Source organism: Pteronotus mesoamericanus, unplaced genomic scaffold (assembly GCF_021234165.1).
Source record: "Pteronotus mesoamericanus isolate MK-2021 breed Mesoamerican mustached bat unplaced genomic scaffold, CSHL_Meso_final contig_171, whole genome shotgun sequence".
Classification (NCBI taxonomy): domain Eukaryota; kingdom Metazoa; phylum Chordata; class Mammalia; order Chiroptera; family Mormoopidae; genus Pteronotus; species Pteronotus mesoamericanus.
The window spans coordinates 317,055-343,142 of NW_026555070.1; the positions used below are offsets into that span (position 1 = coordinate 317,055).

Sequence of the window (26,088 nt, forward strand, 5' to 3'; positions counted from 1 at the left end):
TTTACTTTTTCTAAATTGCTCTTGTGGCTTCCTTCGGTCTTTGCATTCTTGTCCTATTCCACCGTTGTCAAGGGTAGGCTGACCTTAGCTGTCTGGAGAGCACCAGGGATTGACCCCCAAGGACAGGAACTATTTGGTTAGCTAAGGGCCCAAAAAATTCCCTTTAAGTCTCAGTTTTGTCATGGCAAAAACGTTCTTGCAAAATCCGAGCTCAGGCAGTGTATCAGTTAGCTAAGGCTGTGTAACAAAGTACTGCAATCTGTGTGGCACATATTCTTACAGTTCTCAAGAATTCTGAGATCAAGGCTCCTTCTGAAAGTGCCAGGAAGTCCTCTTCTCTGGTGCCTGGCATGTGGCTGACCTCACATGACGTGCTCCCGGTGTCTGTGTCTGCGTCCCAATTTCCCCTTTCACAAGGACCCCAGTCATGTTGTATTAAGGGCCCTCCCTCCTCTAGTGACCTCATCTGAACTAACTACATCAGCAATGACTCTATTTCCAAATAAGGCCACCTCCTGAGATACTGGGGGGATTAGGATGGCAACCTATGAATTGGGAGGCACACAATTCACCGCGTAACAGGCAGCATCCTGCTTCCGGTGCTCTCCAGGGAATAGCAGTGAGGCTGTCTGCTCAGGAAAGAGCACTGGGTTCAAGAGGCCCTAGAGGGTAATGGCTGCAGTCTTTTCTGGGATTTAGTACTCTGCCTTTTTGAAGGAGAACCCCGCTTTGTAGGGGTGGAGAAGAGGCAGTGGCAAGTACATGTTTGTAAAGCCGTGTGTGCTGCTTGTAGCCAGGATTCAGACTGCGGACTGCGGCAGGCAGGGTTCAGGCTCGCGAGGGGTCCTCGACCTTGGCACTCTTGTGGGAGGCAGCCTGATGCATTGTAGGGTATCGAGCAGCACACCTGGCCTCCACCCACTAGATGCCAGCAGCACCCCTCCCATGAGTTGGGACAACCAAAGATGGTCTCGGACATGGCCAAACGTTCCCTGGAGGACAGAAGCGCCCCTGGGTGAGCGTCAGTGGGCTGGTGAGGTGGAGAGCAGGACCTGGGGAGACTGTGCAGGGCCGGTGCCCTCCTGTGGCTTCAACCACAGGTTTTGCATTTCTTGCCTTTTCTGGCTCCACATGGGGCATTAGTTCCTTCTTCCTCGTTCCTTCCTCTTTCGCGAGTGCTGCTGCCATTTTGCCTGGTGCAGGGCTGTGGGTGTCCTGCTGGTGGCCGCTGTTGTCAGGGATGTGCCATTTCAACTCTCTGTCCCTCAAAGGAGCTCCAATCCACCTTCTGACACACAACACATCTTTAGCTGAGGCTGGCATGGGCTTTGCAAAGTGCAAAGTGCACTGACAACGTGTGTTTTGAAGCCCTTTAAGCAGCACGTGATTTCCTGTTTCTGCTGACCTCCTGTGCTCTTCTGGGGGGTTAAGTTCAGCTGGATACGGGGGGCCTTCCTGGAGGGCCAGGATCAAGCCTCTGGAGCCCTCTCTGCAACATCTGATTCAAGTGGCATGTGAGAGGTTGGCAGAAAAGAAGGGTGAGGCCAAAGATCTAGAAAGAGCCACAGACGATGCGTGAGCGGCTGCATTCACGCTGCACTGGCAGGGTGGAGTATTTTGCAGCGTGATCAGTCGCTACGCTGAAAATATTTACTGTGGGGCTCTTGACAGAAAAAGTTTGCTAGTCCATGAGTTAACTTACTCTGCGTTAAGAAAGACCCAGGGAGTGACTTCCCTTAGCTAAGTAGATCAATAAGCCCCTTACAAATAGGATCTTGAAAGAGGAGGGTTCCAGCAGGAACGAATGTCCTGACCATCACTTTACAATCACAGAAAACTTTGCACAAATAATAAGAATGATGGGTAACATTATGCCCCTGAGCACTTACAATACTCTAAACACCCCGTGCTTTCAACGGATTCCTCATTAGCCCTCGCAACAGCTCCGTGAGACAGGCACTCAGCCTGCCTTCGGTGGCTGAGGACTCGGAGGCCCCGAGGAGCTGAGCTCTCGCCCAAAGCCGCACAGGCAGGACTCGAGCGCACAGCTTGAGCCCCTGGTCACCAATCCACTGCCATCTTGTGCCATTTGATTTTTTAAAATAATAATAATAACATATTTTAATATTTTACTTGTACCAAAACCAAAATTGTATATTTTAAAAGAAATACCTGAATTTTTTTTTTTTAAGGACATGGAGGAAAAAAAAAAGAAAATTAAATTAGAGTTGCAGGAAGAGCCAAAGTTTAATGTATTGAAGACATTTTGTTGCTTGATGTGCCTATTGTCAATATTTGGGGGCAATTTTTAAGGTTTTCCCAGCAAAATGTTATTAATAATAGCTCTGTGTAATAATATGTAAAATAACAGGAAACTGAAAACACCTTTATACCATATTTCCTCAAACCGTCCTAAAGACAGTGAACTCATGCTCAGTTGTTTTTTCTTTGCTTTAAAATAAGCTACCAGTAATTCTAAGTCAGGCAAAACTGTTTTGCCTGGATCAAATATAAGCATTCAGACTTGCAAAACTGTTTTGCCATGAGTCCTTCCTTGCCTTCAATAAAAGCCAAAAATAGCTAAGGAGAGACTAGAGTTTATTTTTAAATTCTATGACTGGCTTTGTCTGATCTTTTGCCAGTGGATTTACTGGCAAAATATCAGATATTAAAGATCAGATTTAATTCTTTGGTACAAGCATGGCACTGTTATTGACTGTTTTCCATGGCTAACAGAGAGCATTAAGCCACCAAGTCTAGAAGACAATGCAAGGCTCAGCAGGAGCCATAACTTAATGTTTTGTCTTGTTACAGGAAAAATTAACACTGATTATATACTCTAGGGAAACTAACTCCTATGTAGAGATTTTAACATTGTAGCAAACCAAAAGGTGAAACTTCAAAATGACCCTATTTGTAACTTGTAACTGGCATATTTTGCTGCATTTTGGAAATATACCTTAACTTAGAGTATACAACTATTTGAGGACACTTAACAAAACCAAATCCTCCATGGGAGGGGGGACCTTTTCTCTCCTCCAAACTTTTAATTTTGGATTCACAGAAAGGTGCAAAGAGAACAGAGGGTCCCCCTTATACCTTCCACTCAGTTTCTGCTTATGTTAACCTCTTACATGACCATGGTACCTTGGTCACAATTTATGAACCAGCATTGGTACAATACTACCTACCAACTCCACACTTCAGATTTCACCAGGCTGTTGTGGTTGTTGTTGTTGTTGTTTTTATCAGTGTCCTCTTTCCATTTCAGGGTCCAGTTCAGGCCACTGCATTATCTTTCATCATCCTGTGTCCCCCATCTCTCTGGTGTGTGACAGTTTCTCATCTCTCCTTGTTATTCATGACTTTGACAATCTTGAGAAGTATTAGCCATGTGTCTTACACAGTGTCCCCCAATCTAAGTTTGTCTGATGTTTTCTCATAATTAGACACAGGGGTTATGGGTGTGAAGAACCTAGGCCTCATTGTATCAGGGGGAAGCACCGTAAACATGCCGTCCCCGGGTTCTTAAGCTTCATCCCTGGTTAAGGTGATGTCTGCCAGGTTGCTGTTTCCCTCTTCCTACTCTATTGTTAGAAGTGAGTCACTCAGTCAGGTCTACTCTCAGGATGGAAGGAATAAAGCTCCAGCTCTTAGAGACACCTTTGGGTTTTCAGGACAACCCTTTGAGCTCAAGGAAGACTTGAGTTTGTGTTGAAAAGAATGATGTCGGTAGCACTCGGCGTGGTGCTCAGCATGGAAGGGCAACAGCCGTGTCTGTCGCCGTCTTCCTCACCACTCTTTGCTGCTAGGACAGAGCATCTAAATCACAGGCCGAAGCCCGGGCTTTGATCGCAGCCCCCATGCCTCTGAGGAGGCACCTGAGACCACAACAGCTGTGTCTCAGTGCCGACAGGCTGAGAGCAGGCACCTCCTGGGTATAACTCGCTACAAGTGTATCTACACTGGAGATATTCAAAGCCACAGATAACTGTCCCCTAAAGGAAACAGCTCCACAATAAGTTCAACAGATTAGGGAATGAATCACTCTCTAGGTAAACGCAGAAGGTGGGGCTCCAGGGTAAGGCTGACGAGCTTTCCCAGAGACCAGCCCTTCTGAAGGAACACACTTCAGACAGCCCTGGTCCTGGCCGTCACCTCTGTGGCCCTGCGCGGTCCCACCCTGCACACCTTCCACCCTCTCTCCCGCTTTTCAGTCACCCGGGCTCCACAGCCCAGGCACCCTGAAGTCTTACGGCTGCCCAGGCTCAGCATCTTGTTCATTCAGTGCCATTCCTGGAACTCCCTGGGCCACCTAACCCTTTGAAACACAGTGCAGGTCCACTTCCTCTGTATTAGGTGACTGTGTAAGTGTACAGGTAGGTGTCTCTTAGGCCACTTGCTATCAGCCGGAGTCCTTCTGCCCCACAGGGGATATTTGGCAATGTCTGGAGACATTTTTTATTGTCACAACTGGGTGTGCTACTTACATCTAACGGGTAAAGGCCAAAGATGCTGTTTAACATCCTCCAATGTACAGGACAGCCCCCCAAAACAAAGAATTATCCAGCCCAATTGCCAGTCATGCCGAGACTGAGAAACACCGCTTTAGACTTAAGCTCTCTGCGCGTGATGAGGGCTCAGTGGATGCAGGATGGTTGGACGGGTAAAAGAAAGACTAGCGATACCTCTCCTTGCCAGTCTCCTTGAAAGTCACTTTCTACATTTAGAGGAGACCTGTGTCACCTGAAGGTTTCTATAGCCAAGGTGGCTATAGAAATAAGGGTCATACCACTCTTTCTGCTTAAAATCTCTAAAGGCTCCCCAATACCTTTGGGATAAAGTCCAACGGTCATAGCAATTCAGAAAGTGAATATTTACCAACCTTCTGAGACATCAAAGGACCGAGTTGGGGCCTCTAGGGCTTCTGACCTCAGTCTGGGCTCGGTGTCTGATGAAGCATATGTCCTCTCACCTCTGGAGTCTCTAGTTCCCTGCACATGCTCCTTCTCTTGACCATGAAGACCGGACCCAAGCAGAAGGCAGGCCACTGGGGTACCCCAGGGCTCTTGGATCAGAGCTCTTCGATCAGATCGTGTGAGCTTTGAATTGAGTTTCTTTTTTGGAAAAAAAAAATATGTTTAGAGAGAGTAGAAAGGAGGAGAGAGAAACATCAATGTGTGGTTGCCTCTCACACACCCTCTACTGGGGACCTGGCCTGCAACCCAGGCAAGTGCCCTGACTGGAAATCAAACTGGTGACCTTTTGATTCACTGGTCAGCTCTCAACCTGGCACTCAATCCACTGAGCCACACCAGCCATTACATGAATGGGGAGATCTTGAATCTTGGGTGAGACGTGCTTGGCCCTCCTGTTACCCGTGAAGGACCTGGATTGGATCGGCAGTCTCAGGTCTGGGATGTCTGAGAGTACCTGAGGAGGTGCTAGCACTGGGGGAGGCACCTGGGATGTCCACAGGCGTCTAAGAATACCTGTTTGGGGATGTCTGGCATGTGTTTCAGACTCTGAATTGGGGGTACCTATCTGGTTTGCATTTTCGAGGAGAATCTAAAAGTTCCTGTGTAGAATCTCATAAGTTTCCTGATGCCTGAAAGCCTGCTTGGGGGTATATGATGGCTCCCGGATGAAGGTGTGTGATACTTTGGGGATATTTGTCATGTTTTTCAGATTATGAATGTTGGTATTGGGGATCTAACAGACTTAGGTGGGGTGTCTGAACAATTTTTTGGTGCCCAAAATCATGTTTGGGGAATGATGGCACCTGCCTCAGTGTCTGGCATGTGTTTGGGGGTACCTACGTTGCGTTGTCTGGGACCACCTGAGAGGTCCCAGACTTTTAGTCAGTTCTGCCTGTCATCAACACTGCCCCCTCTTCGTAGGTGACAGATCTGTTCTATTTCTTGCACCCGCCCCTCTCGGACTTCTGGCCCACAGAGTCACCCTCAACCCCGCCAACGTCCCCGGGCGCCCGCTGACACGCCAGACACCTGATTCCCCCAAACGCCCCGCAGCTCCACTGTCCTCCCACCCGGACTCCCGCCCGGTTGATAACCCCGGCCCCGCTCCCCCGCCCCTCAAGGGTCCCCCGCGCTCTGCTCTCAAGTACCCTCCCCTGTAGTTCCCAGGCGCGCACGCGCAGGACGTGAGCCCCAACCTTGTCACCCCGGGAGCCGCCAGGAACAAAATTCGACAGCGGGGCCCGCTCCAGGGCCCGCCCTCTGGGCGGGCCCGCGCCTGCGCGCCTCGCCCGCGCGGCCTCCCGCTTCCGGCTTCTCGCGGCTGCGGCCGCGGATCTGCGGTGGTGGGCGGCGGCGGCGGCGAGAGTGGCGGAGCCGCGGCCGCGAGCTACCTGCGAGGGCCCACCTGAGGTGAGGGCGGCAGGCGGACCCGAGGAGTGCGGCGCTCGGGAGGGAACCCTCGGGCCGTGGAACGGTGTCGTCGGGCTCCAGGGCGGCCTCGGCCTTGGGCCAGGCCCGGTGGGCTCCTGCAAGCTGGCGGGCGGGTCTGGGTCTGATGAACGCAGAGATGCAGGGGGTTGCCCGCCAGCCCCACCCGAGTTCCAGCTCTCGACGGTGCAGCTTCCCCTCGCCCGGGAGGGAAAGGTCATCGGGCGCCAGGTTCAGGGGCACCTGGGACAGAACCAGGGGCGTGGTGATAGCCGTACGGTGGCCAGCGCCGTGGTACTTCAGCCCCCCGCGAAGAACGCACTCCTCGGAGCGGAGGTAACAAACCCCGGGGTGCTGGGTTCCCGCTCCAGTGTCTTGCGGAAAAATTCAGGTGGCGCGGGGCAGCTTCCCCGGCACGGTTCGTTGTAGCTCTTTTTCACCTGTTGATCTGTTGCGATCAAAGCGATAGAAGAGATGGCCCAGAGGATAAACGTTTTCCTGAAGTTTAACCCCCGAAGTGAAGAGCCCGACTTTCCCCCTGTGCCTCGCTGGGGGAGAGTGGAGCTCCAGGCCGGAGGCTCAAGGGCCCTCCTATTGCGGTCGACTAGTGAGAGGTCAGGACAGTGCGAACAGTCCCATGGCCAAGGGCGGTTTGGGGATGATTTTGCACGTTTCCGGGTGAGTGATTAATCCTGGAGCTACACGGAGAAGTGTCGAGGGCACAGGCTTCAGAGTCAAATCAGAGCTGGGTTCTGGTCCCAGTTTCCAGCATGTACTAGCCATGTAACCTCGCTAAGCCTCAGTCTCCCTATCTTTAGGCGGAGGATGAGGATTGTTTGGTGATTTGTTGAGATTATATGTGTAAGGTGTGTAGCAAAGTGCCTGGCAAATGGTGGGTGCTCAATAAATGTTATGTATTTCGTCCTTATGCTTATGCCCCGTATCTTTAAGTTGTATTTTTGGGTTGAGAGTCTAGGTAACAGAGAGTCGGGAAAGTTTGAGCACCTCAGTTGTTGTTTTGATTGGGTCAGAGTTTACACTTTATCAAGAGTTTGCAATTCCTGTGAATTAGGTCCTTTTGAGAAAAGTTATTGTAAAGCAACATGGAAACATACTGCCAGAAGGCATAGTCAATTTAGTTCTTTTAAACATATTTTGTTTTACTTTCAACCAACTTTTCACTTTTAAATGGCATACATTAGAGAAATAGAAAAGCGATTCTGTGATTCCTTTCTCTTTTTTTTTTAAGTTGACTTGAGAATACCCCAACTTTGAAAGTTGCAGTGGCACCTACATTGTTTCTGGCAAAAGCCAGGGGTATAATTTTCATTCTTGTCACGTAGTAGTAATTACCATTTCCCTTGTCACCAGCCACTGGGATTAGGGCTGTGGTTACCAGTTGTGCTTCCCTGGGTGTTTACCTTCCACATGTTTAGCATATTTCTGATCCTTAAGTCAAAGTCTCCTTCATTCTTCCTCACTCAGCCTGAGGCCTGTTTCCATTTTTTTCAAATTCCATCTGACTTTTAAAACATATTCATCACAGCTTTCTTAAATAATTTAAAGCCCAAGAGCTTTAGTAAGTTCAATCAATTGTTGTTTCTTGTTATTTGTTAGTTAAACTTTACTTTCCCCCTGAAAGTAGCGAAGAGGTGTTGTGTTTTCCAAACCCTCTCCAGGTGCAAAATAATTGCAGCCACAGGTCAGCTCCGGAGCCACCCTTAGGAGATTCTTGGAGCAGGAATGTGGCTGATGGGGGAGGGGCAAACAATTAAGATAGTGTCCTCCCGGAGAGCTCCGTGCGAGGACCCCTGCAGCTCTGCGCATTTTGTAGTTAAAATAGCTTTGGGTGTAAACTAAATTCAACTTGCTTGTTTCTCTGCTTTTGTTCTTAGATAAATTAACAGCTTCTACTGAGGATAAAGTTGCAATTGGTTATGTTTAAAGCAGCAAATTCCCACAGAGATTCACATCTTTTGAAAAAATATTCTAAAGGTTTAAGTGTATACATTTAACACATTGTAGGAGGTTATGTTTTAACATGTTACTTTTTTCAGTGTAACAGCTTTATTCAGATATAATTCACACTTTTAAGGTGTGCCAGTCAGTGGCTTGTAGTCCATTCACAGCTATGCGACTGTCACCGCTGTCTGATTCCAGAACATTTCACCAGCTGGTCGTTCTCAGGGGTGGGTATCAGGAGGCGAGAAGGGCAAAACAGAGAGGTGGTCTGGGCAGATGCCCCTCCATCGCAGCGTGGGGTGGAGGGAGGGAAGGACCAGAGCAAATTTCTTGGCTGGAATCAGGCAGGACCCTGCACACAAGGACAGTTATGTGTTGTGTATGGATAACTCTTAATTGACTGAGATTCATTCGCAAAGCGAAAATCAATTTAGAAAGAAGAACAGATCCACAGCAGGGGTCAGTGTACTCTGGTCCCCTCTCTGAGTGCAGTGGACAGTGACTGGGCAGGCACAGTGTAGAGCAGAATGCTCAGCGTCATCGGGTGTCCCAAGCAGGAAGGGAGGCAGTTCTGTGGCGTTCATGATGCCAGGATTTGGTGATTAATGACAGGTCCTTGTGGCCCTTTGCGGTGTCCACCTGGGGGCTCCTAATGAAAGAATTTATAGAGAGCGGGGAAGATGAAGAGACATTGAGACCCTCCACACTGTTGGTGGAGCTGCAGGATGGTACAGACACTTTGAAAAACCATATGGCAGTTCCTCAAAAGGTTCAACACAGAATTACTGTAAGATCCATCAATTTCCACTCCTAGGTATGTGCCTAAGAGAAATGAAAACGTAGGTCCTCCACACAAAAACTGGCACACAAATGTTCATAAGGGAACTATTCACAACTGCCAAAAGATGGAAACAGCCCAGATGCCCATCAGCTGATGAATGGAAAAATAAAATATGGTCTATCCATGCAGCGGAATATTGTTCACCCACAAAAAGAAAAGAAGTTCTGATATATTTACAACATGGGTGAGCCTTGAACACATTATGCTAAGTGAAAGAACCTAGACACAGAAGGTCACATATTGTGAAATATCAAAAACAGGCAAATCCACAGAGACAAAAAGTAGATTAATGGTCACCAGGGCTGGAGAGAGGAGGTGGTGAGGAGTGACAGCAAAGACGTGTGTGGTTTTGCGGGTGTTAAAAAATGTTCTAAAATTGGTTGTGATGGATGTACGACTCAGTGTACGACTCTTGAGTGTACTAAAGCCATCAGTTCGTGCACTTTAAAAGGATGGATTGTGACCTGCCCGGTGTGGCTCAGTTGGTTGGAGCATCATCCTGTAAACCAAAGGGTGCAGGTTCAATCCCCAGTCAGGGCACATACCTAGGTTGCAGGTTTGATCCCTGGTTCAGGCACGTGCTGGAAAGGAGGCAACCAATCTCTCTTTCTCTCTCTCTCTCTCTTTCTCTCTCTCTCTCTCTCCCCCCCTCCCCCCTCCCTCCCTCTCCCCTCTCTCTTCCCCACCACCCCTCCCTCCTACCCTCCCTCCCTTCCTCTCTTTGTAAAAACAATGAAAAAATGTCCTCAGGTGTGGATAAAAAAGGGGGTGGGTGGATTCCATCTCAGTAAGGCTGTTAGATAAGAGGGGACAGAAGAACTAGAGCTCTGTGACAGTGGCTGTGGGCGTGGGGCAGAGCTGTAAGAAGCCGTCTGAGACACGGAAGCTAGAGACTGAGGGGCGAAGGTCAGAGAGCCCTGCTGGGCGGGGGCAGTGCGCCAGCAGCAGGGATGTGCAGCTGAGTTATTGATAGGAATAGACTCTTATTTTCCTGTAGTTGAGCGTAGACTAGGGTTCCTGCCGCGTAGCAGATGGTTACAAAGACCTCTGCGCCATCCATTATAACTGGGATTGAGACAGAGATGTGGGGTCAGAGTTCCTTGGTGGCACAGAGCCCTGGCAAGGGCAGGAAAGCCCTCTTTCTCCTGAGGGGTGGTGGCCAGGCCCTGTCTCAGCAGCTGTTGGCACCGGGGGCACAGCATTTGCAGAGGCTCGGCACGAGGAAACACGCTGTTGGTCGGGCAGGGCCGGTGCCGGCATTCTGTAGGCTGGGGTGTAGCTGTGGGGGGCGTGGTGGCTGCTTCCATCAGTGGGTGAAGGGTGGCTTGGAAAGGGCAGAGGCCAGATATGGGAGGCCTGTGGGGAGATGGTGTGGGCTTGGACAGTGTGGAAAGAGGTCAGACTTTCACTGTATTCAGAGATAGATGTGTCAGGGCTTAGTTGACAATGTGGGAGAGAGTGTGTGTAGGTGGCTGGGTAGATGGCGGGCCCTGGGGTCATCGGCTAGTTGGACTCTTCCTTACACAGCATGGGTCCCTGCGGCTGGTAGGTGGCCATTCAGACTGCTCCCGAATTTATCTTGCATTGGAGAAGGGGAAAACAGTTACCCACCCCCAGATCAGGGGTCTCCTTTCCACTATCTTTACCCCATTTCATGGTCTTTCAGGGTTGGAGAACAGTGAAGGGTAGCCCTTCAAGGCCTCCAAAGGCCCTGGGGCAGTCGCCCTTTGGGATGGAGTAGGGGCAGGACGGAAAGCTATGGACAGGTTTAGAAAGCAGTCACTGCCTGCTGGAAGTTGTTGCTAGAGGGACGAAGGAGAGAGGCAGAGAACCTGGAAGCTGAATGATGCAAAACCCTTCAGAAATGGAAACGAAGTCATTCCAGCAGTAGTAGAGCAGTGATCTGGCTAATGTATTTTGTAACCAGAGGCAAAGCCTCAGGAGTCGGCCTGCCAGGAGCCCAGGGGTTTCCAGCCCCTGCAGTGCTGGGGCTTTTTTGTTCCTTCCCAGCTGGTATCAGCCACCCGTTTCCCTGACAGCACGTGTGTTGCATGAAGAGCCTTGGCTTCCCATACTGAGGGGCGTCGGCGTCTGTGCCCTGGCCTGTAATTCATAGTTGGCCTCTCCCCACCACATTGGTCTGGTGAAACATCATAACCAGTGTGGCTGGCAGAGTAACAGCCTCCCAGAGACACCTGTATCCTGGCTGCTGAGAACTTCAAACATGCGGCCTTATGGGGCAGGAGGGACTTTGCAGCTCTGATTATGGGCGTGAAGGCTCTGGAGATGGGGAGATTCTCCCTGGATGATCTGGGTGGACCCAGTGTCATCACAAGGGTCCTTTTGAGAGGGAGGCAGGAGGGTCCAGGTCTGAGGAGATGTGAGGGTGGAAGCAGGGTCAGAGAGAGAGGTCGGAAGAAGGGCCGGCCTGTGGACCAAAGGGTCACTGGTTCCGCTGCCGGTCAGGGCGCACGCCTGGGTTGGGGGCCAGGTCCCTGGTTAGGGGTGTGCAAGATGTTTCTCTGCCTCCCTTTTTTCCCTCCCTTCCCCCTCTCTCTAAGAAAATAAATAAAATCTTTTTTAAAAGAAAAGATGCTACACTGCTGGCTTCGAAGGGGGAAGAAGGAGCCATGGCTGCTCGCTCGCACTCTCTCTCTCTCTCTCTCTCTCACACACACACACACCCCCCACCCCTACACCCCCACCCCTCTCCCCACCCCCACTGAACACAAAAGTGGTAGCAGAGCGCTCAAGTCGTTGGAGATGCTCCTTATGCCCTCTAGTCCTCAGCTTCCTGTCTATAAAATTAGAAGCATAACAGCAGGTTGTTACTACTTGGGGAGCACTCAGTAGTGTCTGGGTGTGTTCTTTCATTCATTTGTTCATTCAGCAGATTATTACCAGCTGCCTGCTGTGTACCAGGCGCAAGGGTTGCAGCAGTGAGCACAGCTTACCTCTTTTTTTTTTCTATTTGAAAAATATAACTTTATTAATGAAGTGCAAAATAAAGATATAAGTGAAAATAAATTTTTTTAAAATGAAGTGTAACCACAGTGGTCTGTTCCAAAAATCTGAGGAATAATTATGTCACATCTCGTAAATTACTGCTTTTAAAAAGTTTGTGATTTGCCCTGGCTGGTGTGGCTCAGTGATTGAGTGCCAGCCTGCAAACCAAAAGGTCACTGGTTCGATTCCCAGTCAGGGGACAGGCCTGGGTTGCAGGCCAGGTCCCCAGTTGGAGGTGTGTGAGAGGCATTTGATCACTGTTTCTCTCACAAATCAGCACATCCATGTTTCTCCCCCTCTCTTTCTCCCTCCTTCCCCCACCCTCTAAAATTAAATAAATGAAATCTTAAAAAAAAAAAAAGTTTGTGATTAGCCTCACCTGGCCTATTATCAGGAAGCTAAAACTTGCCTTTTGAGGGGCACTCAACATACAACCACACATTGATGTTTCTCTCCCTCTGTTTCTCTCTTCCCCACACTAAAAATAAATAAGTAAAATCTTTTTAAAAAATAAAGCTCAGAATTTAAAAAAACAAAAACAAAAAACTTTCCTTTTGGTGTTTCTCACTCTTCTGGAATGTTCCAAAACCTCCAAAGGGGAAGGCCCTCCAGCTTCCCTGTTTGCTGGGGAGCCCTGCTGACCGCAGGGTTGGCCACTCTGTCCCTCTTTAAATTGAGATGCTATGATTCACATACCATAACATTCACCCTTGTAAAGTACACAATTCAGTGGTCTTAAAAACTGTATTCACAGAGTTGTGCAACCATCACCACTAATTCCAGAATATTCTCATCACCCCAAAAGGAAGTCCCGTACCCATTAGCAGTCACTTCCCCCTCCCTGTCCCCAAGCCTCTGGCAACAGTGAATCTACTTATCTCGGTAGATTTGCTAATTCTCGACAAATGCCTATAAATTCTACAGTATGTGACCTTTCGCACCTGGCTTCTTTTACTAATGTTTTCGGGGTTCATCCACATGGTAGCCTGAATATAGCTATTTAACGACCCATAACAGCATGACCCTTAAAGGAAAAAGTGATGTAGGGTGCGTCAGAGGAAGGCACGGTGCCCCAGAGCAGCGTCCCGCTGCGCAGCCCCCCTGACAGAGTCCCGGCACTGGGGTCGACGAGCTTCCGGTCCTGACCACTCGCAGGAGGGGCGCCGCGGCTGAGGCCTCGCCTCTGGGCCCTGCCGATTCTGCCCCGTGAACACTGCGTGGTCGGGGCAACTGGGAATACTGTCACAGTAAGCAGAAGCTCTTCAGGAGAAATACGAAAGCCTTCTGGATGGGAAAATAGCCGAATCCAGGCCGTCTTTGTCCCTGGAGATTTTTAAAACTAGGGTTGCTTTCCATTAGCCGGAATGTTCACCTTATAGATGGGCCCAAAGGTGTGTTTCATTACAACTGTGATCATAGCAAAACTAACCCTTTAATGGTGGCCCCATGAGAGTTTTGCCAGAGAACACCCATTTTCATCGCTCATGGCAGGCTTGTATTTTTTGTCCTATTTTATTTTGTGAGAAACTGTTTTCTCAATTCACTAACGGGTCGTAGCCCACAGTGTCAGTGCAGGGCCTCAGGACCCCAGCACATGACCTGGAGGGAAGATGCTGGGAAAAAATAACCGCTGGCAGCACGATTAAGAGCTTCGGCTGTCGAGGAGCTGCGTCTGTTTCCTAGGGCTGCTGTAACAAATTGCCATAAACTGGGTCCCTTACTGTCACAGGAATGTTTTCTCTCACAGTTGTAGGTGGTAGAAGTCTCAAGCGGAGGAGCCTGCAGGGCTGCACCCCTCAGAAGGCTCTAGGGGAGAGCCCTCCCTGCCTCTCCCACCTTCTGGAAGACGGCCCCAGGGCGCACCTGAGCTGTGGCTTCCCCCCAGCCTCTGCCTCCATGTCCACGCGGCTTTCTCCGCTGTGTGCTTGTGCCTGTCTCTTGTGTATCTAGCTCTCTGGGTCCAAATCTCCTCCTTTCTCCTATAAACACAACAGGTATTGGATCTAGGGCCCATCCTAAACCTAGGGTGGTCTCATCCTGAGACCCTCAATTACTTCTGCAAAGACCCTAGTTCTAAATAAGGTCACATTCTGTTCTGGGTAGACAGGACTTTTAGGTAAATCTTATTCAGCCTACCACAGGAATCTTCTATTTCTGGTTACTCTTAAATGAGAACAAGTTTTCAAGTAACTGGTACTCATTTCTTAGATTGTTTTCAACCCATAGTTACTTTTAAGTATTTTAAAGTTAAAGTAAGTGTTGAACTTGGGCTCACTCTTGGAAACCTGCTAAGTGAAAAGAGAAAAGGGGAGATCTTAAGAAGAACTAGTTTCTTGTTTGAAAAGCTTCTAAATATAAATCCCTGTGAATACAATTTGCTATAAAGCACAGTCACGTGATGCTTATTGATGGGGACACATGCGGAGAAATGCGTCACCAGGCTATGTTGTCACTGTGTGGACATCGCAGAGGGTGCTTCATACCAACCTAGCTGGCATGGCCCGCTGCTCCCAGGCCACATGCTGCTGCACCTAATAGAAAAGGCAAAGTAAAAATACAGTAACAGACATAGCAATGGCACATCTGTGTAGGGCACTGACCATGAATGGAAATGGCAGAGCTGGAAGTGGTTCTGAGTGACTCAGCGAGCGAGGTGAGTGGGCGCGAAGGCCGAGGCCGCCACTGCACACCCGCGGGCCGTGTGCACACTGCCCGGAGGCTGCCTGCGCTGGTGGAGCCGCCGGGTTACATCAAGCACCAGAGAAAACGATGCTCTCGAGCTGTGGTGGCCAGGAGACGTGAGGCTGCTGCCGGTTTAACAGGCTTTTTTATTTATAAGTAGAAAGGGTATGCTCTAAAGTAACAGGAAAAAGTATAACATAGTAAACATATGAACCACAAACATAGTCACTTACCATCATTACCAAGTGCCGGGTCTTCTGCACGATTGCACGCGCTGCACTTCCGCGCGACTGGCGGCACAGCAGGTTTGTTCCCACCGACCGGCATCACCTCAGACATGGGAGTGGTGCATTGCAATGTGAGGTTACGATGGCTACAGTGTCACTAGGCAATAGGAGTTTTTCAGTTCTGTTATAATTTTATGGGACCAAAGCCATGCATTTGGTCCATCATCAACCGTTCTGTGCGGCATGTGACTACAAAAAGATGCTTGTCAAATGTTTGGCTATTTGCCTGTACTCTGTATTATAGAATATATTCCTTCCTCATGCATTAAAATACCACTTTCACCAAATACAAAAGTTTTATAGATTTAAGTCTCAGGAGGAGAAATGGTCCATCTGCCTACCCCTGCTCCTACCTTACATAAACACATGACATTTTTTCTTTCCTGACCTTGACACATGACATGTAAAATGTATTCAAGCTCACACCTTTGCAGTTCTAAAAGGAATACTAATGAAGGTCTTCGCAAGGTTCTGGAATTTTCCTAGTGCAGGAGCTGGTTGCCAACCTCCTTTAATAGTTACAGCCAGCATCCTTAGGATTGTAGGGCTCGTGAGATACTCAGAAACCAACCTCGTGCCTATTCGCTACCAACATAGGGTATTTCAGGCCTCTGGAATTCAGTCCTGACTTCACCACAATCACTTCACTTTATTCCATTTCTTCCTGCTTGTCAGGGATTAAAAATGGGAGCTCCCCATGAGTGCAGCAGGCTGTATTTTGATTATTGGGAATAGTTCTCCCTTCTAGAACAAACCAATTAGATACAGTTGAGCAGGGTTTTCTCTAATGAGCCAGCAGTAAATATTTGAGATTTAGCAGACCACAGGCCCTGTCACAGCTACTCCGCTGGAAAAAGCAGCCCCAGACCATGTGGAAACAGGTGGGTGTGGCTAAGTTCTCGTGAAACTTTATTTACAAAAAGGTGGCTGGCCAGAGGGCCCGGTTTGTCAACTGACTCACGATCATTACCGTTCTTTCTAGATCTAGGGCCATGACTCTGATTGGTGAGCTTGGTGAGGCACACAGGCTCAGGGGACAGTGGTGAGTTCGGACTGAGAACCCCCTGTGGAGGGTCTTTTCTAAGCCTCACAGACACCGACGCCATTTTAGTTGTCTTTTTACAGAAATGCAGTGCCCTTGAATAATTTCCCAGGCCATTGAGAGCAAACAGGTTTTTTTTCTGGCATTGTCCATGAATGTTTTTCTTTCCTGCCTTCCGCCTTTAACAGAATGCTTTTTATCTGCGGAAAGAGAAACCCACTGGCCTCTGTCAAGTGTTTGATTTCCTGCGCCCTCCTTAGAGCCACCGCTGCTAACATTTACTCTTTATTTCCCCCATCAGAGTTTAAAAAAAAAAAAAAGTAATAAGGCCAGTTGGGGGCTTCTGGAAGATTTCAGATGTATAGTAGCCACAGCTACATTAATCTGTTCAAAATCATTTCCTTTCATTAAAAAGTTTTTTGGCCATGTCATTTTGGTTTCTGTACCATCAATGGAATTAACATAATTATTTGTAAATGCCTGAGAGGAAAGTCAACTGCCCTTCCTGCCAAGGCTGCAGCAGCGGGATAGGAAGAGGAATGTTTTGCTGGGGGCCCCTGCGATTTAGCATTTGGCCTTGTACCCAGAGTCACGAGAAATACAAGGCAAATGCTTTTTCTGGGTCTGAGCCACCTGTGCATGAGATTGAAGGTGCCTCCTTCCTGACACCAGAAAATAGTGTGAAATCGAGCAAGGACCCGGCAGGTGACCTTTAGGAGAAGCCTGACTAGTGCAGGGGCATTTCCTCCTGGTTCTTGATCTTCCGCATGTTCTTTTTCAGATATGCTAATAAGGAAGCAGAACACTGAGCGAGCAGAACACCTCTTTTTTTTTTTTTTTTTTAATTTTTAAAGAAATTTTATTTGTTTATTTTTAGATATAGGGAAGAGGAGGAGAAAGAGAGAGAAAAAAACATCAATATGTGGTTGCCTCTCATGCATCCCCTACTGGGGACCTGGCCTGGAACGCAGGCATGTGCCCTGGCTGCGAATCGAACTGGCGACCCTTTGGTTCGCAAGCCGGTGCTCAGTCCACTGAGCCACACCAGCCAGGGCTTACATTTTTATTTATTGATTTTTGAGAGAGAGAGGAAGGGCGGAGAGAGAGAAAAACACTGTTTTGTTGTTCCACTTATTTATGCATTTGTTGATTGCTTCCTGTATGTGTGTTGACCAGGGATTGAACCTGCAAATTTGGCGTATAAGGACAACACTAACCACTGACTTACCTGGCCAGGGCCATGAGCTCTTACCTTTTTCTTTTTTTAAACGATTTTATTATTTATCTTTAGAGAAAAGGGAAGGGAGGGATAAAGAGAAGGGGAGAAACGTCAAGGAGCGAGAGAAACATCTACCGGTTGCCTCTCGCACGTCTCCCAACTGGAGATCAAACCCGCAACCCAGTTGTGTGCCCTGACCAGGAATCAGACTGGCAACCTTTGAGTTCACAGGTTAATGCTGAAATCACTGGGCCTCACCACCCAGTCTTTTTTTTTTAAATCCTCACCCGAGGATATTTTTTCATTGCTTTTGGCCGAGTGGGGAAATTTCTCAATGTGAGAGAGAAGCATCAGTTGGTTGTTTCCCATACCTGCCCAAACCAAGGATCAAACCCACAACCCTTGGGTTACAGGACGATGCTCCAACCAACTGAGCCACACCGGCCAGGGTAGCTCCTCTTTTTTATCACTCACCTTCTGGTCTTAAGGTTACATGTCTGTCATGTCTGGATTTGCCCCATTTCAACCTCTTGCTGAAAGACTATTTTCATGGTGGTTAAGGTCACCCCGGAGGAGTAATTCTTCCTAGGGCACCCTTGGTGAGCAGTTCCAAAGGACACCTCTGCCCAGCCTTTTCTGTGGTGGTAAAACTTGTTAATCAAAATGATTCAAAACACCAAATGAAGTGTGCTTTGTTCCCATGTATCCATTAACCATCCTTTTGAATTGCTAAGGTAGTTTGGGGGTGTAAGTGCTAAGAGGCAGAGACGGGACCTTCCAGGTCACTTATAGAGCCCTGTGGAGTTTCCTATGTGTTGGAACCAGTCTCTCTTTTATTTATTTATTTTTTTAAAGATTTTATTTTTAGACAGAGGGAGAGGGAGGGAGAAAGGGAGAGAGAAACATCAACATGTAGTTGCCTCTTGCGCGTCCCTACTGGGGCCTGGCCCGCAACTGAGGCATATGCCCTGACTGGAAATCCAACCAGCAACCCTTTGGTTCGCAGACCAGCGCTTAGTCCACTCAGCCGCACCAGTCAGGGCTAGAACCAGTCTCTTGAGGAAGCTACTGGGTCCTGTCACTCAGGACAGCTGTCAGCAGAGAAGAGGAAAAGAAGTTTCTCAATGTCGCTTTGCCCCTTCTGGCGTGGAGAATGCACTGCTTGTGGGCGACCGTCGCAGCCCACCATGGCGGAGGAGCGGCCGCTGTGGAGTTCAAGCCTCCTGCAGCGCTAGTTGCATCTTTTTTAAAAAACTGTTTTAACCATTTTTAAGTGTCCAGTTCAGTGGCATTGAGCACATTCACATTGCTGTGCATCCATCTCCGGAACTTCCGCATCTTTCCCAGCTGGAACTCTGTCCCCAGTAAACCACTCATTCCCCAGCGCCCAGCACCCATCTGCTCTGTCTTTATGAATTTGACTCCTGGACCTTTTATGAGTAGAATCAGATGGCATCTGTCCCTTTGTGACTGACTTATTTCACTGAGCATAATATCCTCAAGATTCACTCATGTTGCAGCAGGCGTCAGAATGTCCTCTCTCAAGGCCGAACCCTGTTCCACTGTGCAGATACAGCACATTGTGTTTATCCATTCATTCTTCGATGGACACCTGAGTTGGTTCCATTTGGGGGCTATTGTGAATAATGCTGCTGTGAACATGGGTGTGCAGTGTCTATTCGCATCCCTGCTTTCAGCTCTTTTGGGTCTGTATCCAGAAGTGGGATTTCTGGGTTGTGTGGTAATTCTGTGTTTGACTTTTTGAGGAACTGCTAAACTTGTCCAGAGCAGCTGCAGCATTTTACAGTTCCACCAGCAACATACAAGGGTTCTGATTTCTCTACATCCTCATTAGCACTTATTATTTTTGATTTTTCTAAACTTACACCACCCTAATGGGCATGAAGTGGCATCTCATTGTAATTTTGGTTGCATTTCCCTGATTTGTAATGTTGAGCATCTTTGTACAAGCTTATGGCCATTTGTATGTCTTCTTTGGAGAAATGTCTGTTCAAGCCCTTTGTCCACTCTCAAATTGGACTGAGTGGGGGTGGGGGGAGAGGGGGAGAGAGAGAGAGAGAGAGAGAGAGAGAGAGAGAGTGTGTGTGTGTGTGTGTGTGTGTGTGTGTGTGTCTTATCGTTGAGTTCAAATTGTAAGAGTTCTCTACACTAATTGCATCTGACATGGAAGAGTCTGGCAAGAGCTTAAAAGCAAGTCTCAGGTACAGCCTTTGGTATTGCGAGGCGTGCCGCCAGAAAGCAGGCATCTGGTAAGTGCGGCCCCAGGCCCAGGAGGGAGGCCGAATTGGAGCAGTGCAGTCTCCCAACTAGAGACCAGCCTGCTGGTCATCACCCTCCTGTCACCCTGAAGAACGGAACTATTTAAAGAGGCAGCTGCGTTCATTAGCTTTAAAACCAGCATGAATCACTAGGAAGAAATCGTTTGACATTGCCCTCTTTTCCTCTTCTGGCAGGTGGTGAAATGTCTAGTCCAGTAGATCCGGTAAACAGGTGGTACATGTAGAAGTGGGAAGCATCTAATTGGGTCCCCCACAATGCTCTTGGGGGCAGGATGAGGACCCCACAGAGATACTAAGATAATTCTGAGTCAGTCATCCTTTAGCCAGGCTTACAGCTAGTTGGATAGAAGTTCCCAAAGGGCCTTAATTAGCACACTAGTGTCAAGTTAGATGTAGAGCCCAGGTGTCCATCCGCTGCTGCGCTCCATCCTGACTGGCTGTGTACCTTGGAAGTTAGACAAAGGCTGTAGGAGGAAGTGTACTTGCCAGAGCTGGAGATGACAGTTGGAGGGGTGGCCTTCCCCTCAGTGTCATAGAATCAGGACCTCAGAATCTCAGGGACTGAAAGTACTGGCTGTAACAGCAAGGTAGACTTGAGTGTGATGTGTGTTCACATTCCTGTGCCTGGGTCTGAATCAGCGTTTCCCAGCCTTGACTCTGCGGACGTTTGGGGACAGGTAATTCTCTGTGGTGGGGGCCGTCCTGTCGTCGCAGGCCATTGAGCAGCATACTCTGTGGTGGCCCACTCGATACCAGCAGCATTGCCCCCAGTGCTAACTATCAAAAATGTTTCCAGACTTTGCCAGATGTCCCCTGGGGGGACTGAATCACCCCCGATTGAGAAGCACAGTTTTAAATAAGCAGCTACATAAGTGTAGGATAAAGAAATAGGACCAAATGACAACCTATGAGAAGGCAACTTAGAAATTTCAGTTGATGATAATAGTTTGAGCCAGTGGTGGTTGTACAACAGTCTTCCCCCTAACCCACCCCACCCCTGCCCCCGCCCCACCAAAAAAGAATGCAGGTAGGCTGTTCTGGTACCACGACTACTTGCAACAAGCAGGGACCCTAAGGACAGTTAGCTCCATGTCTTGTCCTGTTGTTGGTGGAAATGGGGTCCTTTCACAAAATTGTGAGAAAAGCATTTCTGGGGACCCACACAGTGGAGGTTTAGGTGTTGTGCTAAGATTAATTGGGATAAAAATGGAAGGCTGCCTCCCAGTTCACCCTGCCTCATCTCTGTCTGTCCCACTGTGGAAAAAGTCCAGCCCTGTCTTCATCAGGCCCAGAAATAGTGCCAGTGTCCAGAAATTCTGTACCATTGGTTTAGACCACGTCAAAGCTTAGTCCAGTTCAGCCTTTGTTCCTGGCCAGCTAGTGTAGTCTCTGTTCCCAGCTGCATTTGAGTATGTGCTGTGTTACTGTACCCAGCCTCATACTTAGAGCCTGCATGTGGAGTCCATGCGATGCCAAGCCCCAGGCAGCTGTGAGGCCCACATAGCTGCTACGGAGAGAGAACGTGCGAGTGCACAGGCAAGGCGTGTGTTACCCAGCCAGAAAGGGAGCTTTGTTAAGCTTGGGTTATATTATCTTGGGCTTGGGAAGGATCAGCCACTCTTCCAAACTAACCAATCAACGTCACAATCCTTCATGGGCTGGCATTGGGTCCTCCTCCTAACCAATCCATTTCCTAGATTTTCCAGGGCTTTGTGTCCCTTATCCAATTCAACCCTTTTCCCAGGCTAGATAGAGCTTTATGGTTGCCATCTTAGTTCCTACTGTGCATGCCTCCTAGTAAGATTTAACCCCATGCTATCTTTGCTTCTACTGCACGTGCACCCAGCAAAGGATTTCCCCTTTATTGTTTATTCTTTCTTCGCTACACTGGGGAGGGAGGGGTGTTAATTCTTTGGCGGGGCAATGATGCAATCCCCTGGGTGTCTGAAGATAAAACTTCCAGGCTTATTGTCTGATTCAGCGCCCTAGTTTATTAGGCTTAATATCTGACTCCCTGTACGTCTTCCCTTTGTTAGTGTCTAGCGCCCTGCGCTGACGGTCCCACTCAGCCCCCAGGTGGCTCTGCAGGGCCGCCTCCCTGTCCCTGGGATCTCACCCACCTCGTGGCTTCAGGCACCTGCTGTATCCAAATTCCCATCCCTCGTTTCGACCTCCCTCCTGAGTGCCACACTGCCATGCCCAGCTGCGCGCCGTGAGTCCCCACGAGTAGCTTAGGTGACGCAGATCTGAAATGGAGCTCGGCCATCTCTCCCTTCCCCCAGTCCAAGTCTGCCCTTCCCAGGCCACCAGTGTTGGGTCCTCTGTCTCCCTCCACCCACTGCAACCTCTCTCAGTCAGCTCCCATTGCAGTCACCATTTCTTTTCTTTTCTTTTCTTTTCTTTTCTTTTCTTTTCTTTTCTTTTCTTTTTTCTTTTTTTAAGTATTTATTTACTTATTTTTAGAGAGAGGGGAAGAGAAGGAGAAAGGGAGAGAAACATCAGTGTGGGAGAGAAACATCGATTGGTTGCCTCTTGCACGTACCCCAACAGGGGACTGAACGTGTAACCCAGGCATGTTCCCTGACTGGGAATCGAACCAGTGACCTTTCGTTTTGTGGGATAACACCCAACCAGCTGAGCTGTGCCAGCCAGGGCTGTAGCTACTGTTTCCGGAGGCAAACGTGATCCAATGCCTGTGCATAAACCATTCTGTAGCTTCATTTCAAGGATAAACTATTGCGTAAACTCCAAGGGCCCCTAAATATGTATGATGGGACGTTCATACACAAGAGGGAACCCTCCACGCTGCCCTTTGGTCCACTTACCTTCTCCTCGTTTCTCCTCTGACATACCCCAGAGCAGGCACCTCCCAGACATGCCCTCCCTCCCTCTCCTCCTCCTTCAGGAGATGTTTATTGAGCATCCACCATGCACCAGGCACTGTGCCTGCAGAGAGCAGCATGGAGATTCCCACCCACATGCAGTTTCCTCTCTAATTAAACATAAACATAGTCAGTCCTCTTTATCTGTAGATTCCATATTTACGAATTCACCTACTGCCTAAAATTTCTCTGTAACCCCCAAATCAAAACTGTCCGAGCTTCCTGGGTCATTCCCCAATGTGCACCGGACAGCAAAATACAGTATTTGAGTCACTCAACAAGCCTTGCTTCAGATCCTACTGTGAACAAGGGTCTTTTTTGCGGTATATTTACTGCCACGCTTTTCGGTTTTGTGCTTTTTGTTGGTTATTTCATTGTTGTAAGTGACCCTGAGGGAGCGCAGTGCTGAAGCTCTGCCTGGCATTCCTGCGCACAGAGAGGCCGGGGGTCCCTTATGGAGAAGACGTGTGTCAGACAAGCTTTGTGCACATCCCTGCTGTCGGCCATCAGTCCAGTGTTACTGAATCGACAATGCATATTGAATGAGGCATCTTTTAACCAAAACACACATGATCTATTGATGGGCTGACAAAACCACGATGAGAGGCCTTGTGGAACCTGACCCTGGATTTCCTCGAGGAGCGGCGGCTCGGTGTTCACCAGTTCAGTGCTCACAGCAGCTGCATAGGTGTGGCCACTGTGGATGAGGGCCATGGGCTCCTCGTAGTGCACGAGGCGGGCGTGAGCGCCAGCATCGGGGTGGAACCTGAGGGAACCGGGGGCGGCTGTGTGTGTTGGGCTGGTGCTGCAGGGGCCCCCCTGAGGAGGTGAGGGACCGGCTGAAGGAACAGTGATTGCAGGAGCCCCAGACGCATGTTTGAGGAACATGGATGAGGCCAGGGTGGCTGGAGCCATTAGTAGGGAGAGGTGACCGAGGGAGATGACATAGGACCCTGTAGGCCAGAGGCCAGCTTACTCTCTGTGAAGGTCTCAAAGTAAGTAAGTAAGTTAGGCATTGTGGGCCACTTCCATCTCTGTCACGTTTTCGTTTTTCTTTTTCTACAACCTTTTAAAAATGTAAAACCTATTTGTGGCTCACGGAGTTGCCGGCCCACGGGCCACATTTTCTCATCCCCTCTTGGAGGCCACAGTGAAGCAGGGGCTCTGGGGAGATGAGGGCCCTGTGGGGGCTTTGCGCAGGGGAGGAGTCCATGGGCTTGGTGTTGGTGGCGTCACTCTGGCAGCTGCTTGGGAGTGAGCAGTAGTACAACGAGGCAACACTAATGTTTTCATTGTGCCAGGCACTGTTCTAGAATGTTCTCCATCCATTGCAGGCACCTGCTGAACAAGGTTCTCCTATTATCCCCATTGTACAGGCAGGAAAATGGAAGCAGGGAGCATAGGTCACTGGCTCAGGACTTCATAGGCTGGGGTTTGAACCTGAGGGTCTGGCTCCAGCTCCTGTATTCCAAACACTGCACTGAATTGCCTTGAACTATTTGCCAGTAATGTAAGGACTGAGGTGGATTCAGAAGAGGGAGGAACCATCTGATCCTTGTGGATTCAAGGTAAAGAGAGAGAGGAAAGGAAGTAGAGATAGTATGGGGACAGGAGGTGATAGTTCTCTTGAGTTTTCACAAATACAGATGGTCCCCAACTTACTGTGATTCGACTTAAGATTTTTTCACTTCACAGCTGTGTGGGTGCGATACTCATACTTTGAGTTTTGAATTTCCATCTTGTCCCAGAGTAGCGAGCAGTATGTGGTCCAAAACTCTTCCATGGTGCTGGGTGGCAGCAACAGGAGGATTTTGTCCAACCAGAGGCCAGTGTAAGTGTCTGAGCACGTTCACAGCGGGCTGGGTGGAGCTGTGATGTTCAGCAGGTTAGGAGTGTCAAATGCATTTTTGACTTGAGATGTTGTCAGCATACGACAGGTTTCCCAGGGCACAGCTCCACCGTGAGTCGGGTAGCGGCTGTACTTGTTTCCTGAGGGAGGGGGCGCATGGTCTTTCTCTGCACTAGTGAATGAAGAGATTGCACTTTCTGGCATACCTCCTCCCGTGCTTCTGCGTTGCAGGTGTGTCTTCTCCTCACCCCACATTTGTGCCCTGCGATCCCTTCATCCCCGCCTGGGGAGCCCCATTCACTTGAAGGGAACTCCTTGTCTCCAGCCTGTCTCCAGAGCACGCCCTTTGGGCACTGACCTTAATTGGAGCCTGCTTTTGTTACGTCCCTCGTGCTCCTCTCCAGTTCACCCTGTCCAAACCCTTTTCCCTTGAGACTCGTCATTGCGTGGGGCCACCCTCGCTTATAACCCATCACTTCCACAGCACCTGCCAAGGTCTGTTCTGCCCCATGTCCTGGCCCAGCTGCTTGAAGACAGATTCATGAAGGGTGTGAGTGAGCCACATGCGAGGTCTGGGACAGGGCCCTTTTCCCTGGTCACAGACTTATTAACTCTGACCCTGCTCAAGTGGCCTTCACCATTTCAGTGTTTTTGTTTTGTTTTGTTTTTTGTTTTTGTATTGTTTTATTTTAATTATATAAGTTTCAGCTTGCAACATTATAACTCAATATCTGCATGCACAACAAAACGATCTCCCACAAAAGTCTAGTTACTACCCATTGCTATGCAATTAAGCCCCTTAACCCTGGTAGCCACCCATCTGTTCTCTTTATAAGTTTGTTTTGGTTTGGTTGGTTTCTTGTTTGTTTTTTAGATTCCACATATAAGTGAAATCATAGGGTATTTGACTTTCTCTGTCTGACTTGTTTCACTTCGTATTATACCCTCAAAGTCCATCCATATTATTGCAAATGGCAAGATTTCCTTTCCTTTTCTTTTTTTTTTTTTAAGATTTTATTTATTTATTTTTAGAGAAAAGGGAGAGAGAAAGGAGAGGGGAGAAACATCGATGTGTGGTTGCCGTTCACGCACCCCTCTACTGGGGACCTGGCCTGCAACCCAGGCATGTGCCATATACTGGGAATTGAACCGGCGACCCTTTGGTTCACAGGCTGGCACTTGTTCCTCTGAGCCACACCAGCCAGGGCAAGATTTCCTTTTCTTTATGGCTGAGTAGTGTTCCATTGTATATAAACCACGTCTTCTTTTTAAAAAACAAAAACAAAAACATTTCATTGATTTATGTTATTACAGTTGTCCCAATTTTTTCCCCTTTGCCCCCTCCACCCAGTACCCCCATTCCCTCTAGCAACCCCCCTTCCCCCCGGCACATAGCTCATGTCCATGGGTAATACATATAAGTTCTTAGGCTATTCCGTTTCTTATACTGTTCTTAACATCCCTCTGCCTCTGTTTTGTACCTGCCCATTTGTAACTCTCAGTCCCTGCATCTTTTCCCTACTCCCCGTTTTCCCCTCCCAGCTGACAATCCTCCAAGTGATCTCCGTATCTCTAATTCTCTTTCTGTTCTTGTTTGCTCAATTTGTTTTT

The 26,088-nt window shown here is 48.7% G+C and overlaps 1 protein-coding gene across 1 annotated transcript in view; it reads left to right on the forward strand.

The window, feature by feature from the left end:
* Positions 1-26,088, forward strand: part of ARHGEF18 (Rho/Rac guanine nucleotide exchange factor 18) — an 85,557-nt gene that overhangs the window by 18,056 nt on the left and 41,413 nt on the right. The gene's annotated exons all lie outside the window — the stretch shown is intronic.